General features: G+C 39.3%; 1 protein-coding gene across 1 annotated transcript in view; it reads left to right on the forward strand.

Annotated features, from left to right (window-relative positions):
- The window catches only part of casz1 (castor zinc finger 1), a 196,594-nt gene that overhangs the window by 56,702 nt on the left and 121,788 nt on the right, over nucleotides 1–18,104 (forward strand). Inside the window, exon 5 of the mRNA XM_077739485.1 lies at nucleotides 16,744–16,792. The gene's annotated coding sequence lies outside the window, so the exon portion shown is untranslated. The remainder of the gene's footprint in view (nucleotides 1–16,743; nucleotides 16,793–18,104) is intronic.

Consider the following 18,104-nt stretch of genomic DNA (forward strand, 5'->3'; position numbering starts at 1 on the left):
AACATTAGAGTACAAGCCACCTGTTGGTGTAGTGGTTTATTCGCCTGACTTCAGTGCGGACAACCGTGGGATCAATACCTGCTGGGTGGTCGTTTGATTGTGAGTGGAAATCTGGCGACCAGTCTAGGGTGTAATCTACCTTTTCCCAATGTCACCTGCTATAGGTTCTTCTTCTGACTTTTCTGATTTCTGCTATTTTATTGGTTTAGCTCTCTTAGTGTCCCCACAACCCTTACGACAATGCACAGTATGGAAATTGAATGGATGGAAGTAAATGTTGTCTATTGGAAACCTTACGTGTACCCTTTTTACATTGCTGTAGTATTCGGCCAACCTCGGAAAAATTAAAATTCTGTATGCTTACCATCTGGTTAAGCTTCTACGAGCACATGCTTAGTAAACACAGACAACTTGTGCTTGCACATGAATCGCAAATGCAAATGTATGTTTAGGCCTCAGATATGACATATTTGGGAATTTGTTGTGCAGTGTGGTGCTAACCCAGTAAAACACAAACACTTTGACAGACCATATTGTTAAATTTCAGTTTCATTTGACAAAAAAATTGCAATGAAACATGAAGTTTTATGGTCCATCACCAGTTGAATTGGTGTAAAGTGCCTTGGATTAGTAAATCCCCATTCTTTGATGGGAATAACAATCGGAAATGCCTGGTGCTATGGTATACGTTGTTGTTTCCCCGCTACAAAGAATGATGTGCTGACACACTGTCATGAAAGAAGCCAGACAGACAACCACCAGGAGCCACTTCCCCTTCAACCCTTACTTCTAATCTTAGAGAATAGTTGATCATTATTTATTCTTGGGAAAATCTGCAAGATTACTTCACCAACAGGAAGGAAGATACAAAGACATACTGTAATTATGTTCAAAGATACAGTTTTTAACTTGAGTAATCAGTTATGAAATTCTCTTTTGTGGTTGTCGAGCAATTGGAGGAGTCTACACTGCCTCAGCTTGTGACCACTTGTTGAAGGGGTTGGGAATGATTTAGGGAGGGCAGCTGGATTACAGGGATCCCATTTATGTACTATGGGATTGCTTCATTTTTGTAAGCAGTTCTAGGCTGCTTTAATGTTATGAAATATGTTAAATAAATATGGCCAAAGGGAGAAGTTGAAGGTCCATGAAACAAGCACAAATGTGTGCCTGTACACTAACATGCTGAAGGCTGCAAGCATGGCCCTTGATTTGATAACTCGGAACCAACAAACATATGTTGTCAACATCAATTAATCAGATCTTGGCTCTGAGGTCAGAAAAGTGATGAAATGCTTAATACCCATTTCCTTATGATCTCTTACAAGAAATTAAATGCTATGTCATCTGTAACATAGCTGTAACGGATATATACAATAAAAAGTAAACATATTTGATGATAATTATTTACCGTATTTTCACGACTATTAGGTGCACCGCATTATAAGGCGCACCCTCAATGAATGACATTTTCCATATATAAGGCGCACTGTAATATAAGGCGCACTGTATTATAAGGTGCACTATATTATTAGGCGCACTGTATTATAAGGTGCACCGTATTATAAGGCGCACTGTCTATTTTGGAGAAAATGTAAGACTTTTAAGTGCGCCTTATAGTCGTGAAAATATGGTAATTGCTATTGACTTCCAGGTATGAAGCACTCACTACACAGTCACCTCTAGAGCCAGCCATTGTTGATGTTTTGGATTTTTTTGTATAAAATCTTGCAGTGGGGGAGGAGCTATATGATGGAAGATTTTGTAAACTAAGATGGCATCTGCATATTTAACAGTTTTGTTTCAGTTCAGGCGTTTGTGTTTTTTTTAATATCCAACAGTGGTGGTTTTTTGTTTTTGGTTTTCTGTTTTTTCCATATATAAGGCCCACTGGATTATAAGGCGCACTGTCTATTTTGGAGAGAAAATTTAAGACTTTTAAGGGTGCCTTGTAGTCGTGAAAATACGGTAATTAAAACCACCAAATAATTACAGACTCTCTAGTTAAGATCCAATAGAAGCTTTTATCTAAAATATCCCTGTTAGTGTCAGGAACACACTACGGAATTTATAGTTTAATTGTTCAGTGTTGATATGTGTGTGAAGATAGATATGGTGGTCTTATTACCCATGAGAGGTCAAGGTTCCAGCATTAAGAAATCTGCCTGCATGGATCGGTTGTATTTAAGATTTCAGTATGTCAGCTCATGAAATACTCTTGTGTCTTTTGTAAATAATCGAGGAGTCCTTGAACATACATATTTGAAATCTAGTAAATATACACAAGAGCCTGTAATTCAGACAAAGGATCACAGGAAATACTGTAGTCCACAGGCAATACGTAGTATCCCCCCCTATTATTTTTCTCTATGTTTATACAGGGTCTTGCTCAGGAACAGGAATACCCTGATGGTCTCATGCTGTTACCTTTAGTCTTTATTTCTTAGTTTCATAACAGTGTTGTTTGACCTTCATCACTGGAACAGTTTGTTTTAACCTCATTCCTCTAAAATTCTGGAAAACAATGGGGCTAAGGATAGGAAGTCACCTTTCACTCTATCAAAAATAGATTAGAGAGTGTGAAAACACCAAAAACTAGCATGAAATAAGAATAGTGGCAATGAAAGTCATTTGAAAATAACACTGAGTGCAATGTTAAAAAAGGTTAAAAAAAGAAGATAAGTTAAAATGATAAAATTTACGAAAGTATTTTGTTTTCAGTCGATTTATTGCAAAACATTTACAGATTATACATATTGTACAATGAAATTCAAAAATTCCACGAGTGCCTGCTTATTAAATATGCTAAATAATCCTAAAAAAGGAATTGTATTAAAAAGACCTATTGTAAGAAAAAGACAACAACAAAAGATAATTAAAAAATCCTACAAAAATTAAGAAATGAATGAATAAAAGGTTGCATGATCAATAATAACTATAATATATATATATATTTTTTTTTAAAAAATAGGATGTGATCGTCCAGCCCTAATGTATATTTAGCCTTTTATATTCAGTTAAGGCAATCAAAAATTGTAAATATTATAATTGTTTGAAAAGTGTGAGTTTATGCTAAAAGTTTTTGGTTTTGAAAATGAAATGAATGAGAATGCAGGATGTACAACAAGGCAAACTGTAAACATGGTATAACAATCAAAGCAAAACAAAATGAAAATTGACCTTTAACGAAATAGGGTCCTCCAAAGGAATGGACATTTTTAGGTTGAAGTGTATGGAAACTCTGTTTTTGGATTACCAATTTGTATTTTACTATCATTGGGATCCTTTATCTTCCCAAAATAACCTTCTTCTGGTTTGCCTCTTGTCAGACTCTCTAAAGAGGGACAGGAGTGTGCATTATCACACAAACTCAAAATAACCTTAGAAATCAGACAGTACCATTTTAGGTCATGATTCCCTGAAGGGAAGTAAGTGAACAAAACTGTATTTACGGGGACAGGACAGTGTAACCTAGAATGATACAAGGCAGAAGCCTTTCTTCACAACAATTGCTTATTACTTACCCACTCACTCATTCACTTCAATTTAAAAATTTGTATCTACGTTATTTGGAAAATATGCTGAATTGTTGACTAAATTCAACCTCCTTAAAATTGCTCACATTGGGTTATTTTTATGTCACTCCTTGGTCTATGAACCTCATCACTTGAGATACAATTCTGACTCATTTGTAGCTAGTTTTCAAAATTATTCTGGTACTGTTCTGTCACTTTAGCCCTCATTGACTCCTCTTAACCCCTCTGCTGAATTTGTCATGTTGAAACAGCTGCTTTCCATCACCTTGGCACATTTCTTTGCAGATATCCTTTGACTTTCATTATTTTACTGTTATAGTGAAGTCTTGCTGTGGGCAGAATATGACTGATTCTTTTTCAGGTTCTCAATAGAATTGTTAAAGAATCAAAGGTCACCAATTCACTGCTGTGAACATTATTGCAGCCAATATTACAATTCATAATATTATGCTCAAGAGCTGTTGTCATCATTTTCTTCTTCATAGTCTCAATAATGTTAAAACTGGCCCTAAGTTAATCAGCACAGTTGAGCCCATTTGTTGCAATGACCTCTACACATTGTAATTTGAGTGATGGAAGAAGGCGGTAGTAGAAGCTACAAGATAGTAGTTTCAAGGAGGGCCTTACAGAGGACAATGAGTGACCCTATATGGGTACCTTTCTTGCATATACCAGCAAGTTGAGGGGGAAAACTGATAGGCAGGTGAAATATCTGGCACTTAGAGAAAAGGGGTTGAAAGGATAGACAGGGCAGAATGGATATGGATTGAGTCACAAGGCTGACATTCCCTTTCCAAGGAAATATAAAGTGCACTTAGTGACACTCACTGCTAAGGACAAAAAGAAGTTTAAATCCAATATATTCTTGGTATTTGTTCTCAGAGAAATTTCAGAAAGTGCATATTCCACGAGACTGACCATGCATCCAAAACTCAGTTTTTTTTTTGGAGTAAGACAATGTAAACAAGTCGAAAATATCCATCCATATATGCTCATATTCTTTCCTTTTCCCAGTGTTGTGGGGGTGCTAGAGCCTATCACAGCCAATTCAGGGCAGTAGGTGGGGAACGATCTGAATTGTTTGACGGCCCATCCCATAGAACAAGGACATTAACAACTAAACAAACTCACACTCATACCTAGGGACAATTTAGTGGTCTCAAACCGGTCCTCAAAGGGCCGCAGTGGGTGCAGGTTTTCATTCCAACTCAACAAGGATACCTTTTGCAAGTGCAATCAGTTAATTAGAGTCAGGTTCTACTTATTTTTAAGACACCTGATTGGTTAAAATGTCGGCACTGGACCAAAAACCAGGACCCACTGCGGCCCTATGTGGAACCGGTTTGAGACCACTGATTTAGACTGTTCAAAAAGCCTAGCATGCAAGTTTTTGTGGATGTAGAAGAAAACTATACCAAGAGTAAGCCCATGCAGGCATGCAGAGAACATGCAAAGTCCACACAGGAAGTCCGAAGCTCTGAGGCGGACATGCTAACCATTTTTTACCATGTTGTCTACTCGTATTCCGATTTTTTACAATTCAAATATCTGGTCATGTTAGCCTACTATTAGAATAACCATCTTGAAAGGATCTTCTGCGCATGGAGCATTTGCAATAAACCATTTTTTTTAGGACAGGGAGTAGATGTTGATGAATCATGCACTCTGGAAACTAATACTACTTCTACTCCTACTAGTACACTTTTGGCTTGTCCCATGAGGAGTCGCCACAGCGAATCAATTTTTTTCCATTTCATCCTGTCCTTTGCATCATCCTCTCTTACACCAACTACTTTTATATCCTTCTTCTTCCATCAATGTATCTTCTAGTTCAACCTCTATCACTGTTAGGGTCATGAAGACGTATCACCTTTAAAGCAACAACAACAATGTTTCCCTTATGTTCGATCACATACAGTGCTCATAATAAACATCTCATTTGGGATTCTTTAAATGTATTTATTTTTAAATGTCTATCACAATAGTTGACCCCCCCAAAAGTTAAATCCCAAACAAAGCAAAAATGTGATTGACTTGTATATAATATAACATGCTGTATGTGTCCCCTTCAACCCCACCAACGAAGGCAAATTGTCACGTGGTGGACTTGCACTTTGTATCAAGGCAATGCGGTGGAGGCACAACTAAACATGCCCAGGGGGCTGGAGTGAAACCAGAGTCTCATTTTCAGGGGCAAACAAACACATACACGAAGCAGACATGGCTGTCACATCTCCCTTAGCTCCCCTGTCGCCCCTGAGGGCTATGGGCAGAGGATAGCTTGGTGCTGTATGCCACACAAGTGTATATCATGCAAGGACATAGATACTTTACATGACTAGACACTTACAAATATGTACAGTGAGTTGACGTTCAATGTGTAAGGCTATAATATTGAAGGTATAAGACAAATACCAGTCTTTTGATTCCTATTAAGGCCACCAACGTGACCTTATAAGGTGGAAAAGAATCGCATGAAGTCAATGAACCATGCTCCATTTTTGGCTTTCCAAGATTGATCAATGATTACTACACTGGCGCCAAGCAGTTGTATAGCTTTACAGCTGCCTGTAGGGGGTTTAGTGGTTTTCAATAGTATTTCAGGATATCCTCAGTGCTGCAGTTTTTGACAGACTAACAGCTGCAACCGGTGTATGTGTTCAAGTAGACTGTTCTTAATGTACCCCAGCCCTTTGTCTCATGTGTCACACATCTTCTATTCAACCTAAGTTACCTACCATATTTTCACAACTATAAGGCGCACCGCTTTATAAGGCGCACCCTCAATGAATGACATGTTTTCCATATATAAGGCGCACTGTATTATAAGGCGCACTGTATTATAAGGTGCACTATATTATAAGGCGCACTGTCTATTTTGAAGAAAATTTAAGACTTAAGTGCGCCTTATAGTCGTGAAAATGTGCCAGCCATTGTTGATGTTTTGGATTTTTTTGTATAAAATCTTGCAGTGGGGGAGGAGCTATATGATGGAAGATTTTGTAAACTAAGATGGCATCTGCATATTTAACAGTATTGTTTCAGTTCAGGCGTTTTGTTTTTTTAATATCCGACAGTGGTGGTTTTTCATTTCTGGTTTTCAGTTTTTTCCATATATAAGGCACACTGGATTATAAGGCGCACTGTCTATTTTGGAGAAGATTTAAGACTTTTATGTGCGCCTTATAGTCGTGAAAATACGGTACTTGCCATTTGCATTGGTTTTCTTAGTTCAAAGTGATATGTGGCTATCCGTTTGCAATATTTCTGAGAGCATCATAGCTTTGGATTTAAGGTCAGTCATGATTACATGATTGCTTTTGACAGTCTCCCACAAACGCAGACAGCATGGAGACACCTTTCTAATTAAAAGGAGAAAAAAAAATTCCAGCAGTCTCTGGACCAAGGGAAATTAGTTACAAAGCCGTGTTGCTTATAATTTGACAACACTGCCTTGAATTCACTGAGATGTAAAATTAATTCTTGCAGTTGTTTTCAATGGGACCTTCATGTTTGCCTTGCTCTTTGTTAGAAATCTGAGAAAAATACAAATGATTGGGCTTGGATCAGTAACTTCATTGTGTGTTAGAAAAAAAAAACCAAACTGGCTGAGGTTCAGTAGATTTAGGCCTTTCGAGGGTTTGCGTGTCAGGATTTATGTATTTAATTACAGACATTCTACTAATGGAAGTGTAGGAAAAAAGGGAAATGGATAAATAAAAGCCTATCAAGCCAATAAGCTTGTAGTTTCCCTCTTACTGAAAGTTGGCCACTACTGCTGTTTAGCTCCCTTTAAACCGGGCTAATACTTGTCTATTCCGATTAGGATTAGTGTGTGATGCATAGGCTCAGAGACCCAGGGCTCGTAATCTAATAAATCAAGATAAAAAACACTAGGAATGGTTTGCAGTGGTCTGGGATTTACTGTGGCCTTCTAGGAGAAAGAAGGATTAACGCAGCACTCTATGCTGTAGCTACACACAGCCTATTCTGTTCCGACAGCGAGGCAAGCCAAGCAGGAAGAAAAGACTGACTAGGAGCAGGCGGCCTAAAAGGCCGACATAAGCCTTTATAGCCAAACAGACAGCAAATTAGACTCCTGTGGATAAGGTCGTATTAGATCTTCAACATATGCCGTTATTTCATGGACAGGTTAATTTGACAGTGTTTGCATTTTCAGATCATTGTTGAACATATTAGAAGTCGATGGTGAATAAAGTTCTGTTGCCCTACAGATGAGACATGAAGGCAGAGACAGCTACACTGTACTAACCTCATATTGCTGAGAAACGACTGAAGGCAGCAGGTTAAGTCATGTTATTCTTTTCTAGCAAGACAGGTAATATGTCCCAATGATAAGTACTTTGTTGACAAAATGAACGGAAAAGTAAAGGACAGAAACAGATAGCCTGTACCATTTATCCTCAAGGGTGCTGGGGCCTGTCCCAGTTGATTCTGCCTATGACTATTTGTTATTGTTCCAAGGATTTTGGTCATGCATTTAATGTTATATAATATATAATGTAAATACATGGGCGGCCCGGTGGAACAAGTGGTTAGCGTGTAGGCCTCACAGCTCTGGATTCAAATCCAGGTCATGTCCACCTGTGTGGAGTTTGTATGTTCTCCCCGGAGTCAGCTGGGATAGGCTCCGGCAACCCCTGCGATCCTAATGAGGATGAACCGGTTCCGAAAATGAGATGAGATGTATATACATAAATAATCTGATCTATATATTATTATTATATGTATATTATATGTTAATATGTATATACAAGGAATATATTTATTTTTGCAAAGATCACTAAATTTAATTTGTTGATCTCTGACACAAGATACTATTGATGAAATAGTACTTTCATATTTAAAAATGTATAATTTTAAATTAAGATTCCTTTTAAAAGAACATTTTATTATCCAAATGCATGGTAGTGACATTGCACATGTTTTTTCAGACTAGTTTTTTTTTTGGGGGACAACCAAAAACCTTTTTACTCCCATTCCAGACATGATTTTTCAAAGTTATACAGTACATTTTCAAAGTGAAACAGCCTTATATCAGCCTGACTTTCTTGTTAATCAAATATAAACATGGAGAATTCTAGTAAGACATGATTTTGAAGTCTGCAAAATCCTCCCAAAACATTTTAGCTTTTGCCGGGAGGCCGCTTTGCTTTGCTTTTAAGGAAACTCTTAGTAATATCAGCCGGCAATTAGCAATGAAACGAGAGAGAAATAGAGAAGCCAATTACTTCTGCGAGTTAGCTAAAGGCCATTTTAAACTGTGTGCCCATGACATAATAATGTTTATGGTAAATATTATAGTTGGAGACAGTGAGTGCATGGTGTGAGGGGCGAGGGAGGATGGGGTGGTGGTGGTGGTGGTGGGCATCAATCTCAGATCGAGAATAATTTATTAAGATTTGAGATGTGGCAATTACGTGGAAAGGACCAAAAAGAAAAAAAAATAGAAAGAAGCCAACTCTCCAGGAAGCGCATACATGATTGCAATCTTGATTAAATCCCCCTGGATCTAATGAGTTGATTTTCTGCTGTTAATATTGCATTGGCTGATGATGGATTCGTTAAGATAATGGAACGAAGCTAAAATATAAATGACTCCCTGTCAAGGAGCAGATTTTCGTCATTTTCCGTCTGACACCTCTGCCGTGGGGATTTGGTGAGGCCTTTTTGTGTTTAGAACTATAAGTATCTAGAATACTAATTGCTCGTGTGAGAGCTGCAAGTACACCCCCCCCCCCCACCGCCCCATGCACACACACCTACCTACACACCCACATGTGCACACACACCCCTTCCACCCATCCCATCATCTTGGTAAATATGTCTACTCCATAGTAATCCTCTATGCTGAAACAAAGGAATGGAGTTTACAGTATTTTTTTACTGGTTAAATAAGTATTGTGGTCATGTACTTAAATTGTTAAACTTATTCTTCCATTCATGCATCCTTTAAGATATAATTTTTCCTTGTTTCAATGCAGTTTAGTTGAAACATGTCAACCCAGCTAGTTAACGTTGCTGAAGCAGCCCAGATGATTGATTGAAAGCTCACAAGGTTACACATTCCTGGATAGAGCGCAGTGAATCCAGTAAAAAAATGTCACTCCTTCTTCCTTTCTTTGTATCACTTTTAAAGTGTCCAGTATTAGGGGTCCATCTCTGGATGTGACCGGACGTTTGGTCGCCAGTCAAATGTACTTAGATATTAAACAGTACTTAGATATTAAACTCTCTCTCTAAGATGTTAAACTCTCTCTCATGAATATAATTTTGACAGCTGGTCTCAACAGTAAACTCTCTGTCACCATTTGACTGGCGACCAAAAGACCGGCAACCAAAAGACCGGGGACCAAAAGACCGGTGACCAAAAGACCGGGGACCAAAAGACCGGGGACCAAAAGACCGGGGACCAAAAGACCGGGGATCAAAAGACCAGGGACCAAAAGACCGGGGACCAAAAGACCGGGGACCAAAAGATCGGGGACCAAAAGACCGGGGACCAAAAGACCGGGGACCAAAAGACCGGGGACCAAAAGACTGGGGACCAAAAGACCGGGAACCAAAAGACCGGGAACCAAAAGACTGGGGACCAAAAGACTGGGGACCAAAAGACCGGCGACCAAAAGACCGTGGACCAAAAGACCGGGGACCAAAAGACCGGGGACCAAAAGACTGGGTCACCAAAAGACCGGGGACCAAAAGACCGGGGACCAAAGGACCGGGGACCAAAAGACCGGTGACCAAAAGACCGGTGACCAAAAGACCGGTGACCAAAAGACCGGTGACCAAAAGACCGGTGACCAAAAGACCGGTGACCAAAAGACCGGTGACCAAAAGACCGGTGACCAAAAGACCGGTGACCAAAAGACCGGTGACCAAAAGACCGGTGACCAAAAGACCGGTGACCAAAAGACCGGTGACCAAAAGACTGGTGACCAAAAGACCGGGGACCAAAAGACCGGCGACCAAACATCCGGCGACCAAACGTCCGGCGACCAAACGTCCGAGCAGGATCTCTGGATTCTGAAAAATGTGAATACTCAACTTTTGGACTGTAAAGCACTATTCTTCTGACTTTTAATCCAGTGTATCTTATTTTTTATGAAATTTTCAAGTCACAAACATACCACCACTAGTGGGAATCAAGGGCCTGCACTGAAGTCAGGCGAGTGAAGCACTACACCATCAGGAGGCCCTTTTCTTTTAAATATATATTTGCCTCATTCCCTTAATCACCAGAGTAGTCAACTTTCACGCTTGTTCTGACGCCCCTTTTCGACAATGATGATATTTTCACATTTCTTTGCCCTATGATTGAAGGACCTGTCTGATTGGGCCATCCACAAGCGCCCCTTTTTTGTGTGTGTCACGTTTTGTGTCCTTTAACATGGTTTTACTAGAAAGTCTTTTTTAATCAATCAAAAGCAAGCAGAAAATAGGCTTTGTTACGGTCAGGCCTGGGGTCGTGTGATGCTTGGTGACAGCTCTTCAAAGGGGATAAAAAGGAATATTTTTGTAGGAAAACTGTGGTTTCCATGGCACTTGTTGCACATGGATCCCCATTCTTTAGTTCTGCATGAGATGGAGGTCTCAAAGGGCTGGACAACAAAAATTAGGCAGGGACGGGACAGCGGGACTGTGGAGGTAGCTGCCCTTTAAGCCCCCCAACTCTGTCCTCTCCTAGGGGACAACAGAATAAAAGCCAAAAGTGACAGCACAAAAAGGGGCCTACTAGGTGCTGTCAAATCTGCATGAGTAAATGGTCAGTTTCCCATTCTCCAAATGCTGACCGGTGTATGCACAGGGCAGATGCATTGTTGTAGCTCATATTACTTTGAACCAGTGTTGGGTGTAGTGTGGTTTGGAATAATGTAAGGCAATCCTCTTCTTAAAAAAAGGAATAATATTACAATTTAACAAGCGCCTGATGTAAAATGAAGGTTTTGACACATCAAATTGTAACAAACCACCTGATATGGTTGTTGTTCAGTTGCCTGACTTCAGCGTGGGCAAGCGTGGGATCAATTCTCGCTTGGTGGTAGTGTGGTTTCGAGTGTGTTGGTTTACTGGATACCAGTCTACAGTGTTGTCTGCCTTTCGCCCAAAGTCAGCTGGGCTAGGCTCCAGCACCCCCGCTAACCTTTGTGAGAATAAGCAGTACGGAAGATTAATTAATTGTAACACTCCAATCGATGCGAATGTACGTAATGTCGTTGGTAACCGGGTGGATTGTTGGCCAAGTTGTTAGTGTGTTGACCTCACAGTTCTGAGATTGAGGTTTCAATGTCAGGTCCGCACCTTCCTGTATGAGCTTGTGTGGGCTTTCTCTGGGTACTCCGGTTTCTTTCCACATCCCCAAAACATGTAGTGTAGACTGGTTGAACACTTAAATTGCCCCTAAGTATGAATGTGAACGTTATTGGTCTCCATGTGGCCTGCGATTGGCAGTAGTAAATGCCGTGACCGGATGTTTGGTCGCCAGTCTTTTGGTCGCCGGTCAAATGTACTTTGATATTTAACTCTCTCTCTTAGATATTAAACTTTCTCTTATGAATATAATTTTGAGAGCTGGTTTCAACAGTATCACTCTCTCTCTCTCTGTCACCATTTGACCGGCGACCAAAAGGGACCAAAAGACCAGCGACCAAAAGACCAACGACCAAAAGACTGGCGACCAAAAGACTGGCGACCAAAAGACCGGCGACCAAAAGACCGGCGACCAAAAGACCGGCGGCCAAAAGACCGGCGACCAAACGTCCGAGCACCTAAAATGCAGACTTAATTGAGTTATGCCTATTCAGTGTGTCCATTGCCTGGTGCCCATTGTTGGCTGACCCTTATGGGGATAATCATTTTTATTCTATCATTTTTGTGACATTTTATGCAACTAACTTACTGTATTGGTTCCACTTCTTACAGTTAACCCAGAATAATTACCTTTGTACTCCACCTTGAATTCCTCAACAATTACATATTTGTGTCTCTCTGAGAAATGACATTGAGAGGGCAAGGTTTTTTTTTTTTTTTTGCATGTCAGGATTCCTTAAAGCAATTTGCAAAAATTTCCATAGCATCATCACCGCCACCTTCATTAACAAACAAGGTTACGAACATGCTGTCAACACTCATGCAATCAGCAGATTGTGTTTCACTGGCGTTCCTCACTCACTCAGTCAGTGCATCTACATCTAAAATATGGCATTTAAAGTGGTAAAGGTTGTAAGAATTGATGTTCTTTATTTTAAAATGTTTAAGTATAAGGAGGACATTTTATAACTAATCTAATGGTTGAATTTCAGCATTGAACACTACTATTGTGAAAATGTTGTTCCACCAGAAACTGGACCTGAATGACTTCATATACATTACGTTTTTCTGCAGTTCAAAAAGATTCCTAGAAACAGCTACATGTGTGCCTTTGAGGCACAGTGAAACCACTTGTTCTCCAGGTTTCTTTCTTATATTTTGACTAACAAATTGTAAAAAAGAAAAAGTTAATTTTGTGTAAAACGCAATCAGTTGCTCTATAGTTGGCATTTATGCTCACAAAGCCAAGTGTCAAGTGGTCAAAAGCAAATGTTAGGAGATATTTATCTTTAACTGACTGCATTTCTTACATTGGTGATTTTTAAGTAGCTTTAGAATCTGATACAGGGGTGGGCAAACTTTTCTGCCCGGGCGGGGGCCACATTGACTTTAAAATTTTGACAGATGGGCTGGGTCAGCACAAGATACGATACATATAAAAAAGTGCATCCGTTAACAGTACATATGAAACATAAACAGAAAAACAGGACGAAAGTATTAACATACTCATCACTCATCATTAAAGTAAAAAGTATAAATTGGGATCCAAGAAGATTTCGGGCCGGATTAAAAGGTCTCGCAGGCCAGAAGTGGCCCGCGGGCCGTAGTTTGTTCATGCCTGATCTAATAACATTTGAATGGTGTGTCTTGAATGTCAGAAATATTTTTGATTGTATCACACTAAGGAATACAACTTCAAACAACACTGTTCAATTTACATTTTCAGTGAAAATATTCAAATTAAACTAAGTAACTTAAAATCATATAATTCATCCCCCACCCCAGCATTTTACATTCAATTTGTAGTTGCTCAAATTTCAGCTCAGTTACACAGTGTAGTTAAATGTTGACTATATACCACAAGGACTTCCCTGTGCATTTTATTATTTTGTTTTTCAGGGTTCCCAACAATGTTCTGTCAGTGTGTTTAAAAGGTTAATGCAACTGGGATATGTTCCTTGATGGGATTTTATCATTCTAGGCATGCTCTGTTTCCTGATGAATATATTAAAATTATTACTGTGCAAACAGAGTTTCTAATTACTGACCTGCTTGCCATTGTACTCTGCGTTCCATGTGCCCCCCGACACCCCTCTTCCATGCCTTGTTTATTTATCTGCACCAGTGAATACCGAATAGTCAATGCAATGTCATTTCCATCCACATGAAAATGATTTTGAAAATGCCAATCTTGCCTATTATGCAGTGTAATTACTTGTCCGCTTTTGATGATATCATATATTCAGTCCTTGCAGAGGCTAAACATCTTACCGGAGCTTGTCAGCCGATGAAACAGGACTTGAAGCAAAAAAATATCCTATTTAACAAAAGAAAATAGTTTTCCATCTGTACAAAAGCCATAAGTGTATGGTGGATATAATCCAAATTGTGAGGAAATTTGAGATTTACAGCAAAGAGTGATGTAATTGGGTGACAGTGTACGTCAGGGGTAGGGAACCTATGGCTCGGGAGCCATATGTGGCTCTTTTGATGGGTGGATCTGGCTCTCCGCTAATCTTCGAGCTAAAATATGGAAACCAGATACTACATCTAGAGCTGCTTTTATCTTAATTTTTTCTTGCATTAGACTCTTCTGGAATGCATACTTTAATTTATTAGCAACTGCATAAGAATGTCAAAAGTAGTTTTTTTCCACTTTAAAAGTTGTGAAATTACCAAAAACATAAGCACCCATTTATATGTATTTTGACTTTTAAATTCGGAGAATGTCTCTCAAGGAATAACATTAGAAAATATGAATTGTTTATGGCTCTTTTCGTCAAAAAGGTTCCTGATCCCTTCTGTACATGGTGGATGAAAAGGGTCACATGAATAAGTACTGTAGGTAACATGCATGATTGACATTGTTATGAAATGTTTTTTTTCCACATATTTCACAGCGGGTGCAGTTTGTCAAATATGACAACACCCTCATGCATTCTTGGGTTACGACTGATGTTCGGGGAGGCTACAAGGCCTGTCACTTCAGCAGGTTTTTCAACTTGCTTTGCCAAAAATGTTCATTTTGATTCGCTCAGCCAAATCGCCACCATGCAACATTTCCTCCTGGATAGCTAAACCCTGTATAGTAGTGTTATGGGAGAATGGCATGAGCATTTACCCTGTGCTGTGCAAAAGGGCAACCTTGTTGTTTACTTGTCTGCCTGCAATGTTACACAGGGGGGGTTGATCAGGGGAATTGATAGGAGCAGTAATTTAAAAAGAGGACACTTCAGCTCAGAACAAAAACAATTAAAGGAAAATGAAAGATGTCCCCCAAGGGTTAAAAATAGAAAATTATCAACGTGTATCCAGGAATCTACCACGTCCCACTCTGCGTCGGCCCCCTTTCGTTCACCCATCCCTCCCTTCCCCTGAAACTGACTGGGCCTGCATTGTTATGTATGATCAGATCTGCTAGTTCTTCCTCTAAGCTCCTTGTCACATTTTGACTTAATGAAGTGCAACTTAGAAGGGAATTGGGTTCATCATGCTAGTCGCACGATGCTCCCTTGTTGTAGCAAACAGGAGCGGCATGGGACCTAAACGCTACAGCGCGAGTCGTTATCATTCCGGTCAGTCTGTTTAACACAAAATTAAACAAAGAACTAATTAGTGCCTCATGAATTAATAACTGCACTGTTGCCGAGAAGAAGTTAGGTTGCTGAGGGGAGATATAAAATAAGTAGGAAGATCAGGTTAGAATTATTATTACTTTTTCCGGGGATGCATGGGCTTTCAAGGTTAGGAAACTTTTGAGAGGATTTAAAAGTTACTCAAGCAGCACCGATGAAGTTAGTGTTTGTCCTGGTGTTACATTTTGTCAGGGTTAATGGGTGTCATTAATGGCAATTGCACCTTTTCTTTTCTGACATGACAAGAAAACACACCCTCTTGTCCAGAACAGCCTGTTTACAAATACCAATGAAAGTTACTGCTTAAGAAAAAAAGGAAAAAAAACTTTTGTTTACGAGTGAAAATGGGTATAGCTCTAAAGACAGTAAAAAACTGGGAGTGTTAGTAATGTGATAAAGTCTAATAGCAGTACTGTTGGTAAAAAAGGGAAACTCATAGCTAGTGCAGTTTGCTTTGGCAAAATCAGTGACAGGACGTTTGGTCCCGGTCTTTTGGTCGCCGGTCTTTTGGTCGCCGGTCTTTTGGTCGCCGGTCTTTTGGTCGCCGGTCTTTTGGTCGCCAGTCTTTTGGTCGCCGGTCAAATGAACTTAGATATTAAACACTACTTAGATATTAAACAATTCTTAGATATTAGACAATACTTAGATATTAAACTCTCTCTCTTAGATATTAAACTCTCTCTCGTGAATATAATTTTGAGAGCTGGTTTCAACAGTAAACTCTCTTTTTCACCATTTGACTGACACCCAAAAGACCAGGGACCAAAAGACTGGGGACCAAAAGACCAGCGACCAAACGTCCGAGCCCCGGAAGCCATCTGTTAAAAAAAAGGGGGGGAAAGTAAATGTTACAAAATGCAACTAAGTCCACACTTTACCACCGGTGTGACAAAAAGGAACATGGCTAAATGTCAATTAAGGATGTTTAATTTCAACACATACGTATCTATGCCCTGGATCAGTTGCCAGGTAATCACAAGGCGACATTCCACTTGAGAAAAGGCTTCTTTATAACATTGTTCTATCAAAAGCCGAAATACTATCATTACATTAAGTTGTGATGCATGTTAAAGGTAAATACACACATATAAATAATATGTAAACTGTTACAATTGTGCACGCACACACCATTTATAAAAACCCATTGTTGGGTTTATATAGACAGACTTGTTTTCAGTCATTTATTTTTACGTAATGTGCATATATGTGTTTTTATGCTTCTCATTCAATCTCCTTTTCAGATGAAGTGAGCCTGCTGAAGACAGTGCCTACCCAGGAAGAGAAAACAAGGTAAGAAAAATTTCCAACATGACTGATTACTGTCCCCACCATCTCCCCTGTTCATATCTACAACAATATCAGGCATCTTCATTAATCCCCATGGATCAATGTGTCTGGGGGTTGTAAAAATTGACAAATGACTTATTAGAATCCCACCGTTTTATTTTCCAACTGATTAACTCACAGCAATGTCGTACACTATACTGGCACACTGATGTATCTGTTTTCTAAAGAGGGCCTCTCTCACTCTTTCACTTTCTCCTCGTGTGGTGAGGTATCTATACTACAGTTGTCATGATAATAATACATTCAACTCGATTTTGCTACTCAAAAAATACTCAATACATGATGCTATTTTCAATACTTTAGAAATAAAATGTTATTTTTTTAGAAACACGTATAATCCCAAAAATATTGTGGTCGGACGTTTGGCCGCTGGCCTTTTGGTCGCCGGTATTTTGGTCGCCGGTCTTTTGGTCGCCGGTCTTTTGGTCGCCGGTCTTTTGGTCGCCGGTCTTTTGGTCGCCGGTCTTTTGGTCGCCGGTCTTTTGGTCGCCGGTCTTTTGGTCACCGGTCTTTTGGTCGCCGGTCTTTTGGTCGCCGATCAAATGGTGACAGAGAGTTTATTGTTGAAACCAGCTCTTAAAATTATATTCATGAGAGAGTTTAATATTTAAGAGAGAGAGTTTAATATCTAACTACTGTTTAATATCTAAGTACATTTTACCGGCGGCCAAAAGACCGGCGACCAAACGTCCAGTCACGAAAAAATCAACTACCATGACTATCAAGAGTACTGCAAAATCCAAATTTCCCCACAACTACAGGTTTCCTATGATAGTACAATAGCAAATAACTAATTATCGATATTTATGCAATCATACAACGTTACCTGATACAATATTCAAGTAATTATACTTGGATATTTGTGGATACATTAAAAAGAGGGTATTGACTCCATGGTACAAGAACAATATGCAACTTTTTACTGCTCTTTTATTCGTTCCTTGGCATAAACAACGGGAGGGTTGTGTTTTTTTATTATTAGTGTTGCACTGGTTATTCTTAGCGCATATGTGAAAATTGTTTCATGAACAACAGATCCATTTGCGTTGTACATTTCGATGTTATTTTTTTACTTATGATGTTAATTTCAAGATGATGTTCCATAATACCTGCTTTATGTCTGGAAAGTGTCATAGCAACATCCTATATTGTCATCTCAACAAAATAATGTAATTTTTTTCCATGGTACGGCATTTATTACTCGAACAGACATTAGACACAGACATCTAAGTAAAGATGACATCCACCAAATTAA

This window comes from Stigmatopora nigra, chromosome 1, assembly GCF_051989575.1.
Source record: "Stigmatopora nigra isolate UIUO_SnigA chromosome 1, RoL_Snig_1.1, whole genome shotgun sequence".
Lineage (NCBI taxonomy): Eukaryota > Metazoa > Chordata > Actinopteri > Syngnathiformes > Syngnathidae > Stigmatopora > Stigmatopora nigra.